Source organism: Anomaloglossus baeobatrachus, chromosome 3 (assembly GCF_048569485.1).
Source record: "Anomaloglossus baeobatrachus isolate aAnoBae1 chromosome 3, aAnoBae1.hap1, whole genome shotgun sequence".
NCBI lineage: Eukaryota > Metazoa > Chordata > Amphibia > Anura > Aromobatidae > Anomaloglossus > Anomaloglossus baeobatrachus.
Genome location: NC_134355.1, coordinates 53,196,317 through 53,214,358, shown reverse-complemented (window position 1 = coordinate 53,214,358; position 18,042 = coordinate 53,196,317). Strand labels below are relative to the sequence as shown.

The 18,042-nt window shown below is 48.1% G+C and overlaps 1 protein-coding gene across 1 annotated transcript in view; it reads left to right on the top strand.

Annotated features, from left to right (window-relative positions):
* The window catches only part of THADA (THADA armadillo repeat containing), a 906,435-nt gene that overhangs the window by 305,754 nt on the left and 582,639 nt on the right, over positions 1 to 18,042 (top strand).

Sequence of the window (18,042 nt, the reverse complement as noted above, 5' to 3'; positions counted from 1 at the left end):
CCCAACATAATTGTACATAAGAGCTGCAGGCATATGCCATGAACTGAGTTGAAAAGACATCAGATGATGCCATGTTAAAGGGGGCTTTACACACTGCGACATCGCTAGCGATGTCGCTAGCATTCGCACCCGCCCCCGTCATTTGTGCGTCACGGGCAAATCGCTTTGTGGCGGACAAAATCGCTAGTACCCGTCACACGTACCTGCCTTCCTAGCGACATCGCTGTGGACGGCAAACAACCTCTTTTTTTAAGGGGGAGGTTCGTGCGCCGTCACAGCGACGTCACACAGTGGCCCGCCAATAGAAGTGGAGGGCCGGAGACCAGCCGCATTAATAACATGCTCACCTCGTTGCCGGAGGATTCAGGTACGTTGTTGTTCATCGTTGCTGGGGTGTCACACGTAGCGATGTGTGCTGCCTCAGGAACGACGAACAACCTAGTGTCAACGATCAACGATGAGGTGAGTATTTTTGATCGTTAGCGGTCGCTCGTAGGTGTCACACGCAACGACATCGCTAATGAGGCCAAATGTGCGTCACAAATTCCGTGACCCCCAACGACATCTCGTTAGCGATGTCGGTGCGTGTAACGGGGCCTTTACTGTTAGGCCCTGTGCACACACTGCGGTTTTTGACACAATTTTTCAGAAATCTGCATGCCTCTACTAAAGTTAGCAAATTCTATGGGACTTTAGATTTGCAATGCACACGGTGCAATTTTTTTTCTGTGTGGTTTTAAGTAGAATTTGATGCAGAAAATATCTGCAGCATGTCAATTATTGGTCAGGTTTGTCAGTGTTTTTTCATCCATTGACTTCAATTCATTGACTTTGTTGATGGCCCAAAAAAAAAAAAAGCGTCAAAACCGCATCTGGTTTTGACGCGTTTTTTGCCACAGCGTGCAGATCTGGCACCAAATCTAGTGTGCGCACATAGCCTTGCAGTGTGTTATGTATCTCTGGATTATGTTTGACCTCTTTTTCTTCTATTCTTCCTGTAATCTATGAATATGATGTATGTTTCAAGTAAAACAGTTTATTCTTTTAGCATTAGAGCGCTGAGGATTCTGCTGAAAGTGGAAATCTGCAACAACTTAAGCCCGCTTTACACGCTACAATATATCTTACGATGTGTCGGCGGGGTCACGTCGTAAGTGACGCACATCCGGCATTGTAAGTACATTGTAGCGTGTAACAGCTACGTGCGATTGCGATTGAACGGTAAAACGTTCATCGCATGCACGTCGTTCAATTCCTAAAAATTGAACGTCAGGTTGTTCATCGTACCCGGGGCAGCACACATCGCAGTGTGTGACACCCCGGGAACGATGAACAGATCTTACCTGAGTCCTGCGGCTCCCGCCGGCAATGCGGAAGGAAGGAGGTGGGCGGGATGTTTACGTCCCGCTCATCTCCGCCCCTCCGCTTCTATTGGCCAGCTGCCGCGTGACGTCGATGTGACGCCGAACGTCCCTCCCACTTCAGGAAGTGGACATTCGCCGCCGACATGGAGGTCGTATGGACGGGTAAGTACGTGTGACGGGGGGTTATTCGTTTGTGCGACACGTTCAACAAATTGAACGTGCCACACATACGATAAGGGTGGGTACGATCGCATACGATATCGTATGCTGGATCGTATGGTGTAAAGCAGGCTTTAGATTGGACTGTGTAAAGATGAGCCGCTTCTGGCTTCCACCATAAGCGACTTTGATATATATGGCTCATTTGTTAGACTGTAGTGTAAGTTTGCACTGTGTAAAGGTTGGTACATACCTAGAACTTGGCAATAGGCACATAATACTTCTTTTATTCTGTTTTATAATTTTGAGGCTTCTGGGCATGTTTGTTTTTATGCTGAACCTCAGAGAGTATCTGTCACCGATTACATGTGAACATAATTTCCTTACCTAAAGTTGGGCAGTTCTCCAATGTAATCTATTCTGACTTAGACCTCAACAGTCGCAGACTTTAGACACATGAAAACAATGCTTAGGGTATGTTCACATGCTGCTTTTTTGCTGCTTATTTTCTGCAGCAAAACCTGCTCTCTGGGCAGTAAAAAAGCTGCTTCCAAAAATTAGGTTCTTCTGCTTTTTTATGCTTTTTTGCTGCTTTTCTTGCTTTGTTTAGTCATGTTTTTGGTGTCTCATTTGTCTACAGATGTTTAAAGTTAGTTTCATTCACCTCAAAAGCAGTAAAAACAATAAAAACGCAGCTGCGTTTGTGCACTTTCTCATTGCTTTCAATGGTGAAAAAAGCTGCAAAAACCCTGAAAGGATTGACACGCTGCTCCTTTTAAAAACGCAGCAGTTTTCCATATGAATCAGGGAAAAATAAGCAAGTGTGTGTATGAGATTTCTGAAATCGCACAGCTTTAGCTGGTACTGTAAAAAGCAGCCTTTAATTTGCATAAAACTCGTGAAAGAAAAACATGCAAAAAAAACGCAGCAAAAATGCAACGTGTGAACATAGCCTTAAAGGGAACCTGTCACCAGTTTTGGGGCGTATAAGCTGCGACTACCACTGGACTCTTATATACAGCATTCTAACATGCTGTATATAAGAGCGCAGGCCGCTGTGTAGAACGTAAAAATCATTTTATAATACTCACCTAGAAGGTCGTTCCGGTGCACAACAGTTGGATGGGTGTCTCCGTTCTCTGTGACCGTTGCCTCCTCTTTCGGCCATCTTGGTCTTCTTTCTTCTGAAGCCGGCATGCATGATGCGTCCTACGTCAGACATACGCACCGGCATTGAGGTCCCCCGTTGTGTGTGTGTGTTGCACGGTTTGTGTGGGGTGTGTGTGTGTGTGTGTGTGTGTGTGTGTTTTGGTGGGAGGTATGTTTTGTGCAATGTGTGTGTTGTGCAGCATGTGCGTATATTTGTGTGTGCCACGGTGTTTGTGTGTTGGGTGTTGTGTGTGTGCGGCGTTGTCTGTGTGTGTAGATGTCTGTGTAGGGCGGTGTTTGTGGTTCCCAGTGTGTGTGTGGTGTGTTGTGCAGTGCGTGTGTGGCGGTGTGTGTGTGTGTGTTTTGGGGGGAATTGTGCACCTCCCATCGTGCTCCATACCCCATGCTGCGCACCCCACATCGTGCTCCATCCCCCATGCTGCGCACCCCCCCATTGTCCTGCATCCCCCATGCTGCGCACCCCACATCGTGCTCCATCCCCCATGCTGCGCACTCCCCATCGTGCTCCATCCCCCATGCTGCGCACTCCCCATCGTGCTCCATCCCACATACTGCGCACTCCCAATCGTGCTCCATCCCCCATGCTGCGCACTCCCCATCATGCTCCATCCCCCATGCTGCGCACTCCCCATCGTGCTCCATCCCCCATGCTGCGCACCCCCATCGTGCTCCATCCCCCATGCTGCGCACCCCCATCGTGCTCCATCCCCCATGCTGCGCACTCCCCATCGTGCTCCATCCCCCATGCTGCGCACTCCCCATCATGCTCCATCCCCCATGCTGCGCACCCCCCATCCCCCATGCTGCGCACCCCCCATCGTGCTCCATCCCCCATGCTGCGCACCCCCCATCGTGCTCCATCCCCCATGCTGCGCACCCCCCATCGTGCTCCATCCCCCATGCTGCGCACTCCCCATCGTGCTCCATCCTCCATGCCGCGCACTCCCCATCGTGCTCCATCCCCCATGCTGCGCACCCCCCATCGTGCTCCATCCCCCATGCTGCGCACCCCCCATCGTGCTCCATCCCCCATGCCGCGCACTCCCCATCGTGCTCCATCCCCCATGCTGCGCACCCCCCATCGTGCTCCATTCCCCATGCTGTGCACCCCCCATAGTGCTCCATCCCCCATGCTGCGCACTCCCCATCGTGCTACATCCCCCATGCTGCGCACTCCCCATCGTGCTACATCCCCCATGCTGCGCACCCCCCATCGTGCTACATCCCCCATGCTGCACACCCCCCATTGTGCTCCATCCCCCATGCTGCGCACCCCCCATTGTGCGCCATCCCCCATGCTGCGCACTCCCCATCGTGCTACATCCCCCATGCTGCGCACTCCCCATCGTGCTCCATCCTCCATGCCGCGCACGTCCCCATCGTGCTCCATCCCCCATGCTGCGCACCCCCCATCGTGCTCCATCCCCCATGCTGCGCACCACCCATCGTGCTCCATCCCCCCATGCTGCGCACCCCCCATCGTGCTCCATCCCCCATGCTGTGCACCCCCCATCATGCTACATCCCCCATGCTGTGCACCCCCATGTGCTCCATCCCCCACGCTATAATAGTTCTCCTATTATTCTCAGAGAGGAGTATAATAGGAGGACTATAATAAGAGGAGTAGTCCTGGGGGGAGAGGAGTATAATGCCGGCTCCCTGCACATGTGTACCGGGAGCCGGTGTACACTGGTAACTATGATACACATCGGGTAACTAAGGGACCTTAGTTACCCGATGTGTATAATGGTTACCAGCGTTCACCGGCTCCGTCACGATCCCAGCATCGCAAGGTTATGTCTGGCGCTGCTGGGATCGTGACGGAGCCGGTGTATACTGGTAACTATGATACACATCGGGTAACCAAGGGACCTTAGTTACCCGATGTGTATAATGGTTACCAGCGTACACCGGCTCCTTCACGATCCCAGCAGCGCAAGGTTATGTCTGGCGATGCGTGCGGAGGGCCGGGCGAGCGGCCAAATCATGCGGTGGGCGGGGCCATGGCGAGCGGCCAATCCGGGCGGGGCCATGGTGAGCCCAGCAACCAATCCGCTGTGTGTCACCGTAAGGACATGTGTCACGGTAAGGGCACAATTTTGGAGCAAGACAGAGAGACAGACAGACAGACAGAATAAGGCAATTATATATATAGATATTTTCACCTATAGCATTATTGTTGATTTTGGCTATTACGTATATCTGCAGTAATTGTTGCTGAAATTTCCATATGTGGCCTTGGGAAGACATTTTTCCACTAATAGGGGTCAATTAACATCTGGCTCATGGGGTTTCTGCCCTCCTATAGAACACTGTGTTGGGTTATAGGTGGAATTCGATGGACTTGAATTTTCTTTAAGTCTTAAAGCTATGAAGCTGTGACATCTGAATGGGGTTTTTTGAGGTCTTTGGCGTAAAAGATTAGTGCATTGAAAAGCAGCTGGATAAGAATGACTTACTCAGCCTTAGATGGTCCTTAGGGACTGATAAGGACACTGCGATTGCTCTATTGTGTTCTTGTTTTGTCATTTGTGTTGGCGTTTTTCTTGGCTTAACATGTTTATTTCCTTTTAATGATGCTCGCCAATAAGTGTGAACTTAAATGGTCTCTGTGCTTCCAGACAACTTGATAACTTCTGATATACCGACAATCTGCAAGTGCCTTTATTAAAAAAATAATTGTTATCCCTTAAGAATCACTACAAAGTTTCAGCCTCTACTTGTCTCCTTTCTGTATAACATGGTGTGCACTGCCTGTTATCAAGTGCAATCCATCCCTAGCAGCAGAGAGACTGAGACTGAACTACAGGAAGTGTGGGCGGGGCATTGTCTCTACAGGAAGTGTGGGCGGGGCATTGTCTCTACAGGAAGTGTGGGCGGGGCATTGTCTCTACAGGAAGTGTGGGCGGGGCATTGTCTCTACAGGAAGTGTGGGCAGGGCATTGTCTCTACAGGAAGTGTGGGCGGGGCATTGTCTCTACAGAAAGTGTGGGCGGGGCATTGTTTGTACAGAAAGTGTGGGCAGAGCATTGTCTCTTCAGGAAGTGTGGGTAGAGCATTGTCTCTTCAGGAAGTGTGGGCAGGGCATTGTCTCTACAGGAAGTGTGGGCGGGGCATTGTCTCTACAGGAAGTGTGGGTCGGGCATTGTCTTTACAGGAAGTGTGGGTGGGCATTGTCTCTATAGGAAGTGTGGGCAGGGCATTGTCTCTACAGGAATTGTGGGCGTGCATTGTCTTTGCAGGAAGTGTGGGCGGGCATTGTCTTTACCGAAAGTGTGGGCGTGCATTGTCTTTACAGGAAGTGTGGGTGGGGCATTGTCTCTACAGGAAGTGTGGGCAGAGCATTGTCTCTACAGGAAGTGTGGGCAGAGCATTGTCTCTACAGGAAGTGTGGGCAGAGCATTGTCTCTACAGGAAGTGTTGGCAGAGCATTGTCTCTACAGGAAGTGTGGGCAGAGCATTGTCTCTACAGGAAGTGTGGGCAGAGCATTGTCTCTACAGGAAGTGTGGGCAGAGCATTGTCTCTACAGGAAGTGTGGGCAGAGCATTGTCTCTACAGGAAGTGTGGGCAGAGCATTGTCTCTACAGGAAGTGTGGGCAGAGCATTGTCTCTACAGGAAGTGTGGGCAGAGCATTGTCTCTACAGGAAGTGTGGGCAGAGCATTGTCTCTACAGGAAGTGTGGGCAGAGCATTGTCTCTACAGGAAGTGTGGGCAGAGCATTGTCTCTACAGGAAGTGTGGGAAGAGCATTGTCTCTACAGGAAGTGTGGGCAGGGCATTGTCTCTACAGGAAGTGTGGGCAGGGCATTGTCTCTACAGGAAGTGTGGGCAGGTCTTTATTTGTCTTCAGGATTTGTGGTCGCGTCTTTTTATCTCTACAGGAATTGTGGGTGAGTCTTTTCCTCTTCACAGGAACAGGGGTCGGGTTTTTGTCTCTAGAGAAAGCGTGGGTGGTTCTTTGTTTTTCTACAGGAACTAGGGGCTGGTCTTTGCCTCTCTACAGAAAGTGGGGGTGGGTCTATCTGTCTCTGTAGGAAGTGGGGGCGGGTTTATCTGTCACTTTAGGAAGTGTAGGCAGGTCTTTTTCTCTATACAAGAGGTGTGAGTTTTTTCATCTTCACAGCAACTGGGGGTGGGTTTTTCCTCTTTCTAGAGGAAGCGTGGACAGTTCTTTGTCTCTCTAGAGGAAGCAGGGGCAGGTCTTTGTCTCTCTAGAGAAAGCGTGGGTGGGTCTTTGTCTCTCTAGCGGAAGTGTGAGTGGGTCTTTGTCTCCCTAGAGGAAGCGTGGGTGGGTCTTTGCCTTCTTACAGAAAGTGGGGGTAGGTCTATCTCTTTAGGAAGTTGGGGTGGGTTTATCTCTCCAAGACGTTGGGAATCTATATGTCTCTTTGGGAAGTGGTGGCAGGTCGTTTTCTCTATGCAGGAAGTGTGGGAAAGTCTTTTTATCTTTACAGGAAGTGTGGTTGGGTCTTTCACTCCACAGGTACTGGGGGTGTTTTTTTTTCTTTCTACAGGAAGTATGCGTGGCTCTTTGTCTCTCTAGAGGAAGTGCGGGCAATTCTTTGTTTCTCTACGGGAAGTGGGGGGTGGTCTTTGCCTCTCTACAGAAAGTCTATCTTTTCAACAAGTTGGGAGGGTCTATCTCTCTCTTTAGGAAGTGGGCGCAGGTCTTTTTCTCTATACAGGAATTGTGAGTGAGTCTTTTCTTCACAGGTACTAAGGGCTGGATTTTCCTCTTTCAACAGGGAGTGTGGGTCTTTGTCTCTCTAGAGGAAGTGTGGGCAGTTCTTTGTTTCTCTATGGCAGGGGTGGGGAACCTCCGGCCCGCGGGCCGTATACGGCCCGTGACGACTTTTTATGCGGCCCCCGGGCACATTCCCGGGGACCATTGTGCTTTGGTGGCAGCCGCGCTTTTCCCGGCTGCCGGCCCTTTAAATCCCACTGCCTGATGCCCTGTGGGTAGATGCTAGAATGTACGGGCTCTCTCCAGATCCTGACTTCCAGGACCTGACTGCAGCCCATACATTCTAGGCTTATCCCCGGCCTGTGTGCTCTGGTGGGCGGGTAAGCAGCAAGCTGCGATAAAGTCACACAGAAGAGCTGCAGCAGGTTTACCAGCCTCCCGGACCTGCTGTGTGTGTGTGACTCTCCCTCCCCCTCACTGCGAGTACTCAACCCATCGCTGCCCCCCCCCCCGCTCAGTGCTGTGTACCCCCTCGTACTGTGTGTACCCCCCAATGCTGTATGTACCCCCCAATGCTGTGTGTACCCCCTCGTGCTGTATGTACCCCCCAATGCTGTGTGTACCCCCTAGTGCAGTGTGTACCCCCTAGTACAGTGAGTACCCCCTAGTACAGTGAGTACCCCCTAATGCTGTGTGTACCCCTTAATGCTGTGTGTACCCCCTCGTGCTGTGTACCCCCTAGTGCTGTGTACCCCCTCGTGCTGTGTGTACCCCCTCGTGCTGTGTGTACCCCCTCATGCTGTGTACCTCCTAGTACAGTGTGTACCCCCCAGTGCTGTATGTACCACCCAATGCTGTGTGTACCCCCTCGTGCTGTGTACCCCGTCGTGCTGTATGTACCCCCCAATGCTGTATGTACCCCCTAGTGCAGTGTGTACCCCCTAGTGCAGTGAGTACCCCCTAGTACAGTGAGTACCCCCTAATGCTGTGTACCCCTTAATGCTGTGTGTACCCCCTCGTGCTGTGTACCCCCTAGTGCTGTGTACCCCCTCGTGCTGTGTGTACCCCCTCGTGCTGTGTGTACCCCCTCGTGCTGTGTGTACCCCCTCGTGCTGTGTGTACCCCCTCATGCTGTGTACCTCCTAGTACAGTGTGTACCCCCCAGTGCTGTGTACCCCCAGGTGCTGTGTGTACCCCCTAGTGCTGTGTGTACCCCCTAATGCTGTGTACACCCCAGTGCTGTGTACCCCCTCAGCGCGGTGTAACCCCTCACTGCTGTCCGTGCCCCCCCTAGTGCTGTCTGTACCCCCTGGGTGATGTCTATGCCCCCCCACCAGTGCTGTCCGCACCACCTAATGCTGTCCATGCTGCCACCAGTGCTGTCCATGCCACGGTGAGTGCTGCCTGTGCCCCCCTTATGCTGTCCATGCTCCCCAGTGCTGTGTGCCACCCCTCAGTGCTCTTAACTCGCTACTGCTGTCTGTACCCTCCCACTGCTTTCTATGCTCCCCAGTCCGTGCTCTCCTGTTGATGTCTATGTTCCCCCAGACCTGTCTGTCTCCCTAGTGCTGCCACCCAGTGCAGTGCGTGCTGCCACCCAGTGCAGTCCGTGCTGCCACCCAGTGCAGTGCGTGCTGCCACCCAGTGCTGTGCGTGTCCCCAGTCATGTCTGTCCCACCGCCAGGGCTGTCCATGCCCCCTACTGATGTATATGCCCCAGCCCCTCCTGTGATGTATATGCCCCAGCCCCTCCTGTGATGTATATGCCCCAGCCCCTCCTGTGATGTATATGCCCCAGCCCCTCCTGTGATGTATATGCCCCAGCCCGTCCTGTGATGTATATGCCCCAGCCCCTCCTGTGATGTATATGCCCCAGCCCCTCCTGTGATGTATATGCCCCAGCCCCTCCTGTGATGTGTACTCCCAGTGCCTCCTGTAATTTATGCGCCCTGGCCCCTCCTGTGATGTGTATGCCCCCAGCATCTCCAGACAGAGACAAACCTGGAAAAGCAGCTGTGAGAAACAAGATGATCAATATCACCGAACATCACAATCGCACCAAAGAGAAGCAGCTCCGGCCACCACAATAGGGGTGAGTTAATTAATCGTTTGACCAAATATAGCAGGGTTATTTTTCAGGTTGATAATGTTGTGCGGCCCCCAAAGGTTAGTAGGAAATTCCAAATGGCCCCCGGCAGTAAAAAGGTTCCCCACCCCTGCTCTATGGGAATTAGGAGCTTAACTTTCTCTTCAGGAAGCGGGGTCTGGTCTTAAGGGCACTTTACATGCTGCAATCTCGCTAGCGAGCGTTCCGGCCCCCGTCGGTTGTAAGTCGCGGGCAAATCGCTGCCCGTGGCGCACATCGCTTACACCCATCACACGGATTTACCTTCCCTGCGACGTTGGCTGTGGCCGGAAAACCGCCTCCTTTCTAAGGGGTCGGTTAGTGCGGCGACGCAGCAACGTCACACGGCAGCCGTCCAATAGAAGCGGAGGGGCGGAGATGAGCGGGCGGAATATCCCGCCCACCTCCTTCCTTCCTCATTGCCGGTGGACGCAGGTAAGGAGATGTTCGTCGTTCCTGCAGTGTCACACATAGCGATGTGTGCTGCCGCAGGAACAACGAACAACCAGCGGCATGCACCACCAACGATATTATGAAAAGGAGCGACGTGTCAACGATCAACGATTTTTGACGTTTTTGCAATCATTGATCGTCGCTCCTAGGTGTCACACGCTGTGATGTCGCTAACGACGCCAGATGTGCGTCACTAACGACATGACCCCGACGATATATCGTTAGCGATGTCGCAGCGTGTAAAGCACCCTTTAGCCTCTTTGCTGCTCTCTTGTTTGTCAAACTGAATACAGTCATAACAGAAAGGCAGGCCTGCAGTTCAAGACTGACAAGCCATTATCCAATGGGAAGAGCACTGCATGCTGGGATAAAGGAAGCTCTGGCACCTAGAATGCTGTCTGATATAGAGTAACCACTGATTCAAAAAGAGTAGACCGCAAGTTACAGTACATGAAAATCAGTACAATTCCTGCACATATTTAACTATGCACCAAATCACTTTTTCCTTGTCTGGTAGACTTTAGGCAGTGCTTTGTGTAGCACCCCCATGGACGTTTGGGCCTACTAAACTTTGAGTAACACAGTCCCTGGCCCTTCGCCAGTTCATAAGACTTTGAGCGCTTCCCGACCGGCACTCTGGCGGGTTAATCAGCTGAGTTTCAGACGTATAGTCATTAGCATGTTAATCTATACGACCATCTTGACGCAAGATCTCACTTTCTGCAAACCACGGCAAAATGGAAAACACATTTCTGAGTTTTATCGCCGAGTCTCTGCTGTCTTCTGATGTGTTTACCCGTGCATATTTATGCTCCGAGCATGTTTGATCAGTTATGTCTACATCTGTTACACTCTTTTCTTTCTTTATTCCTTTCATATTATTTTTTTTATTATTTTATTTTATTTTTCTTGGGACACGACACAATATCCTATTGAGACTTGTTTTAAAGTCAGATGAATATCCCAGTCACGTGTGTCAGGGCTTTATTTCTTCATTTACACCAGAGTCTGGGAGATTTCCCAGAACCGCCTCGGGCATTTTACGTTTGCATTTAAAACGGTCTGACGGCACATTAGAGATGTATGATCGATTTACGGTAATTATATTAATGTATATTTTACGCTTGCAGGTAAGGTAGAGCATTAGGTAATGATGATGAGGATCCTGTAATAAGGTAATAATAAATTAGAACTTTGAAGCCTGCAATTATTTATTAACAAGATAGGTGGCTCCGATCCAAGAGGTAAAGCGGGAAAGGGACGTGCAATTAGAAAACCTTGCATAACAGCGTTACATTTATTTGTACATACCTGCATCAATAAAGTTCACATTTTTCATTGGTCGTCTAGACATGAAGTTAATGCGCCTTGTGCAAGAACTGCCTCGTATCATAACTTTCCAAAATTTTATAGGAAAAAATTCCCCATACAGGCGATTTTCTAATCGGTGCGTTACAACACCAGTCTCCGTGTGTTGCAATTATGGATTACAATGTATAGCCCTTAAGCGGAAATGTAAAAAAAAATTAAAAAAAATTCCACTTATACATCATTCCAGGTGACTACTTTTATGTGATTTTTTTTAAGTGATTTTGTGCTTTCTTTTTCTAGAACTTTGTGCACTTTAGTTTTATAGGCATTTTGTGCATTTTATAGCTCAGAAAGTCTACAGTTCCAAGCGGAAAAAAAGTCCTAACATAACAGATATGATCTCTGGATTGATGTCTTCAGATGGTGCAGATTCCTATGATAAATCTATGGCAATTTTAGAACACAATATCTGTGGATGAGGGAAGGGAGGATGGAAGAATAACAGGAGAATTGAGGAGACAGTTGCACTCTGTAGTGCTAAGATATGTGGAACAATGAATATAGGAATGTAGACATGGATTACTGTTATGAAAAATGTAAAAATTGAGATACTTAGCACACTAAAATGGCCAGTTTTATATGAGCCCAACAGCCAACGCCAAAACAACCTCTTTTTGTTGGGTCCCTATCAAACATACCTCTCTTTGGGTTAAAAAAACACCTACAATTTATGGGTGGACAGGAACCTGGAAATAAAGAATTAAAATCGCCTGAGGCTGAAGAACAGGAGTGCTCAATCAGAAGGCATGACCCTGAAATCTAAGAAAAAGACTGATGGCACATCCTACCTTTCTAATGTGAACAGGTGCAAACTGAACATGAAACAATAACAAAAATGAATCAGTTGCACTCTTTAGTGCTAAGATATGTGCAACAATGAATATGGGAATATAGACATGCAATACTGCTATTAAAAATGGCAAAATTGAGATACTTAGTACACAAAGTTGGCCAGATTTTATGTGAGCCCAACAGCCAATTATTATTATTATTTATTTATAGAGCACCATTTTAATTCCATGGTGCTGTACATGAGAAGGGGTTACATGCAGAATACATATACAAGTTACAGTAGACAGACTGGTACAGAGGGAAGAGGGCCCTGCCCTTGCGGGCTTACATTCTATAGGATTTGGGGAGGAGACAGTAGGTGGAGTGTAGATGGTTGTCGGGCGGCGGCTCCGCACGGTGGTCGGGCGGCGAGTTCATTGCCAATGGCAAGGCGACTTCTTTTTGTTGGGTCCCTATCAAACTAATGCCTCTCTTTGGGTTAAAATACCTACAGATTATGGGTGGACAGGAACCTACTAATAAAGAATTAATATTGCCTGAGGCTGAAGCGCAGGAGTGCTCAATCAGAAGGCATAACCCTGTAATCTAAGAAAAAGACTGATGGCACATCCTACCTTTCTAATGTGAACAGATGCAAATTGAATATGAAACATAGTAACAAAAAGGAGACAGCTGCACTCTGTAGTGCTAAGATATGTGAAACAATGAATATAGGAATATAGACATGCATTACTGCTATGTAAAACATGTAATAAATGAGATACTTGGCACACAAAAATGGCCAGTTTTATGTGAGCCCAACAGCCAACGCGACCTCTTTTTTTGTCCCCATCAAACTAATGACTCTCTTTGGATTAAAACCTATGTTTCATATTCTGTTTCCATCTGTTCACATTAGAAAGTTAGGCTGTGCCATCAGTCTTGTTCTTAGATTACAGGAGAATTGAGCACATCGCAGAGTTTTGATTTCACGGTTTGTAAATTGTGTCACAAATTTGTTGCACATGAGCTGAAAAATTCCAGCAGGTGTGAAAGAGGAAATCCATTTTTACAACTTTGTGGACCCCGATTTATCAAAATTGGCTCAGGCTGTTAATCATAAATTTTGTGCAACATAAAAAATATTCATTATTTTTGCCATTTAACCCCTTAACGACCGCGGGCAGTAAAATTACGTCCTAAATGTCATAATGTTACTGCCCGCGGTCCTCCGGCGGCAGCATGCCGCGATCGGCGCACATCTCAGCTGATTTTCACAGCTGAGATGTGTGCCTGCTAGGCACGAGCAGAATCGTTATCTGCTCGTGCCGATTAACCCCTTATATGGCGCTGTCAATACGTGACAGCGCCATTATAAGCGCGATTGCGGTAATGTTTTACTTACCGCCCGATACCGGAAGTCACGTAACGCGATCACGTGACTCCCGATAGTTGTCATGGTAGCACAGGGTCATGTGATGACTCCTGTACTACACCTGACTTGGTTTCACTTTCGCTGTGCCAGCGGCACAGCAAAAGAGAAAGAGAGCGTATCTGCTGTTTACAGCCTTGTAGCTGTGATCAGCAGATACTGCAGAGCGATCGGAATGCTGATCGCAATAGCCCCCTAGGGGGGACTAGTAAAACAAAAAAAAGTAAAAAAAAAAGTTTTAAAAAATTAAAAAAAAAACAGAAAAACCTAAAAGTTCAAATTACCCTCTATTCGCCCCATTGAAAATTAAAGGGTTAAAAAAATTAAAAAATATATACACACATGTGGTATCGCCGCGTTCAGAAACGCCCGATCTATCAAAATATAAAATCAATTAATCTGATCAGTATACGGCGTAGCGGCAAAAAAATTCTAAACGCCAAAACGATGTTTTTTTGTCGCCACAACTTTTGCGCAAAATGCAATAAGAGGCAATCAAAACGTAGCATCTGCGCAAAAATGGTACCGTTAAAAACGTCAGCTCGAGACACAAAAAATAAGCAGTCATTGAGCCATAGATCCCGAAAAATGAGAACGCTACGGGTCACGGAATATGGCGTAAAACGTGCGCCACTTTTTTCGGACAAACGTCTGATTTTTTTTTAACCCCTTATATAAAAGTAAACCTATACATGTTTGGTGTCTACGAACTCGCACTGACCTGAGGCATCACACCAACATGTCAGTTTTACCATATAGTGAACACTGAATAAAATATCTCAAAAACCATAGTGCTATCGCACTTTTTTTGCAATTTTTCAGCATTTGGAATTTTTTTGCCGTTTTCTAGTACAGTATATGGTAAAACTGTTGGTTTCATTTAAAAGTACAGCTCATTCCGCAAAAAATGAGCCCTCACATGACCACATTGACTGAAAAATAAAAAAGTTATGTCTCTCAGAAAAAGAATGGCGAAAAAAAACCCGGAAAGCGAAAAATCGGCCAGTCATGAAGGGGTTAATCTGTTTTGTGCCTTTTTAGCTAAAAAAAAAGTGGCATGTTCCACTGAAATATTGCAAATTTTGTGATGGGTAGGATTCTAGGTGTAGATAAAGTACGTAAAATAAGGAAAGAATAAGGTGTAAATTCCAAGAAAAATAAAAGGAACACATTCAATAATGAGCTGGGCCCTATTTTTCTAGAGTTCCAGTGCGTCCAACATTAAAAAAAAAAATAAAAAAATACAATTTTGCAAATACAAAATAATGCAGTTAATAACCAGACTGCAAATATACTATAAAAATACAGTGTTGAATTTATGTACTTGCACCTTATTCACACCTCAGTGTTCACTTTGCATCTGCAAAAAAGGACCATGCAGTTTCAATCAATCAAAATGATATGATTTATTAGTAAAGTTGGTCGAACTCGCAAAAAAAAACGGGATCGGCGAGTCCTTGCTAAATTTAAAAAAAAATAAATGATCCGCTCCGGAATTTGGTACCCATCTAAGTCTATGTAGACCAGAATCTGGAGATTAAAAGCGTTGGTGGAAGGGATAGGGGGGTAGGAGCATGTGCGGTGTATTCATTGAGGCTGTGTCACGGGGGCAAGCTGCTTCCAGGTCACGCATTCCCTTCCGGAGCCACAATTAACCCTCATTGAATATTTACTGCTTTGCCTGCCCACCGGCGGTGATTGCAGTTAGACGCGCCCCCACCCTGAGTGGCAGCTGACTGCAACCAGCAAAAAAACAGAATGTTTGCAGCACCTCAGTTGAAATCCTTCATAAGGAAAAATGGACGCAGCTCCAAAAACTGACTCTTTGTAGTCAGCACATAATATAATGAAAGACAGCGTCCCAGGGGTAATCTTCAGAAGAATATTTATTTCATCCAGACAGCAACGTTTCACCCTATAATTGGGCTTTATCATGCATTTATCAAGCTGACTGCAACCAATCACAGGTGCCACGACGGCCGGTGGGCAGGCAAAGCAGTGCAAGGGTCTGCGGGTCAGTATGGTGGTATAAAAATAAATGAATAAATAAAACAAACGGCGCAGGGTCCCTATATTCTGATGCCAGCACAGATAAAGGCCATGGCTTCAGCCCCAGCTGTCATGATGTATCTGTATTGTGTATCAAAATAAGCCCAGAGTCACACATGTGAGGGACTCGCATCACATCAGCCCGACATGGCACGACACGCTCCTGTCAGAAGAGTGTTCAGCTCTGCCGGGTGATGTGATGTGAGACTTGTGCGAGTCTGGTATGATATCACCCGGCATGGCCTGCCGCTCTCCGAACATGAGCGTGCAGGTACATAGAAGCACATGCGGCCAACACACTCCTGTCAGAAGAGTGTGCGGCTGTGCCGGATGATGCAATGCGAGACTCGTGCGAGTCTGGTATGATATCACCCGACATGGCCTGCCGCTCTCCGAACATGAGTGTGCAGGTACATAGAAGGTTGTGCGGCCGACACACTCTTGTCAGAAGAGTATGCAGCTGTGCTGGATGATGCAATGCAAGACTCGTGCGAGTCTGGCATGACATCACCCGGCACGGCCTGCTGCTCTCCGAACATGAGCATGCAGGTACATAGAAGCACGTGCGGCCGACACACTCCTGTCAGAAGAGTGTGCGGCTGTGCCAGATGATGCAATGCGAGACTCATGCGAGTCTGGCATGACATCACTGGGCACGGCCTGTCGCTCTCCGAACATGAGCGTGCAGGTACATAGAAACACAAAGGTCGACTCGCTCCTGTTAGAAGAGTGTGCGGCTGTGCCGGGTGATGTGACGCAAGAGTCGCGCAAGTCCCTCGCAATTGTGACTCCGGCCTAAGATAAACCGCATGTGGCTTCTTTATTTAAATAAATAATTTAAAAAAAAATGACGTGCGGTCCCCCAATATTGATACTCAGCCGAGATAAAGCCAGCTGTGGGCATGTATTGCCGCATCCATTAGATGTGACAATCCCGGTGTTTTACTGGCTCTTCCTGTTGGCTGGTGCTATGGCAATTGGGGTAATAGCAGGGGTTAATAACAGTGCACAGCTGCTACTAAGCCCTAGGTTAGTGATAGCACAGACGTTTATGAGATACCTGCATCACACACCTGTAAATGAAAGTAAATAAGTACAAACACAGAGAGAAATCCTTTATTTGGAATAAAATACAAAAACACACCCTCCTTCACCACTTTATTAACCTCAAACACCCCTCCAGGTCCGGCGTAATCCACACGAGGTCTCATGCCGCTTCCAGCTATGCTACATCTCAAAGCAAGCAGTCATAAAAAAAGACCGCCAGCTGTGAGTGCAGACAATGACTGAGCCGCGATGAGCAATGACTGCAGGCAGACGCTGTCACAGGCTGGCAGCGCATCTGACTGCACCCTAGCACAGACGACAGGATGGCCGGTGGGCAGGGAAAGCGCGGAAAACTGTGTGTATGCGATGAGCCTATTGTACAGGAAGTGAATGTGGGAACTGGAACCAGTTTGCCGCCATGACACAGAGTCTCCGTAAGTATGAAACACTCGCTTAATTCTTGTTTTTTTGTATTTTTTCTTTCATTTCCCAAGTGCCGAATCCGGATCGTACATCTAGAATCCTGGGCCCGGGTTCGGCACTCGGGCATCTTTGAAACTGCACGGATCCGGAGTTTTACAGTTCGGGTCCGCTCAGCCCTATTTATTAGCAAATTGTATATATTTTATCCTGTTTGTATTAAACCAATTAGTAGCTCAAAGCAACTAATATTATAAATGAACAAATCTCTAAACTCCACACAAAACGTCCCTTTTACTGACTAGATTGCCTTTGGCTCTTATAACTACTACATGATGCATCACCAGACACCAGATTCTGTCAGCATTTCTGAGGAGCCTCAAGAGCAATAGCCTCCACTGTAGGCATCACTGAAACGCCCGCTATCATGCTTCACTGTAGGTATCACTGAACCACCACCATGCCCCCAAGTACACACTGAGCCATTGCCATGCTTCTCTGTAGGTATCAGTGAGCCACCACCATGCCTTAATGTAGGCATCACTGAGCTGCTGCCATACTTCACTGTAGGTATCACTGAGCCACCACCATGCCTCTGTGTAATTTTCACTGAGCCATCACCATGCTTCACTGTTGGCATCACTGAGCCACTACTATAAGTCACTGTAGGTTTCACAGAGGTACCACCATGCCTCAGTATTGGCATCACTGAGCCACCGCCATACTTCACTGTAGGCATCACTGAGTCACCGACATGCTTCACTTTAGGCATCACTGAGACACCACCATGCTTCATTATAACCATTAAGTCACCACCATGGTTTAAAGTAGGTATCACTGAGCCAACATCATACCTTAGTGTTGGTATTACTGAGCCACCACCTTGCTTCACTTTAGGCATCACTAAATCTCTACCAAGCTTCACTGTAGGTATCACTGAGCTACCACCATACCTCAGTGTATGCATCACTGAGCCATCACCATGCTTCACTGTAA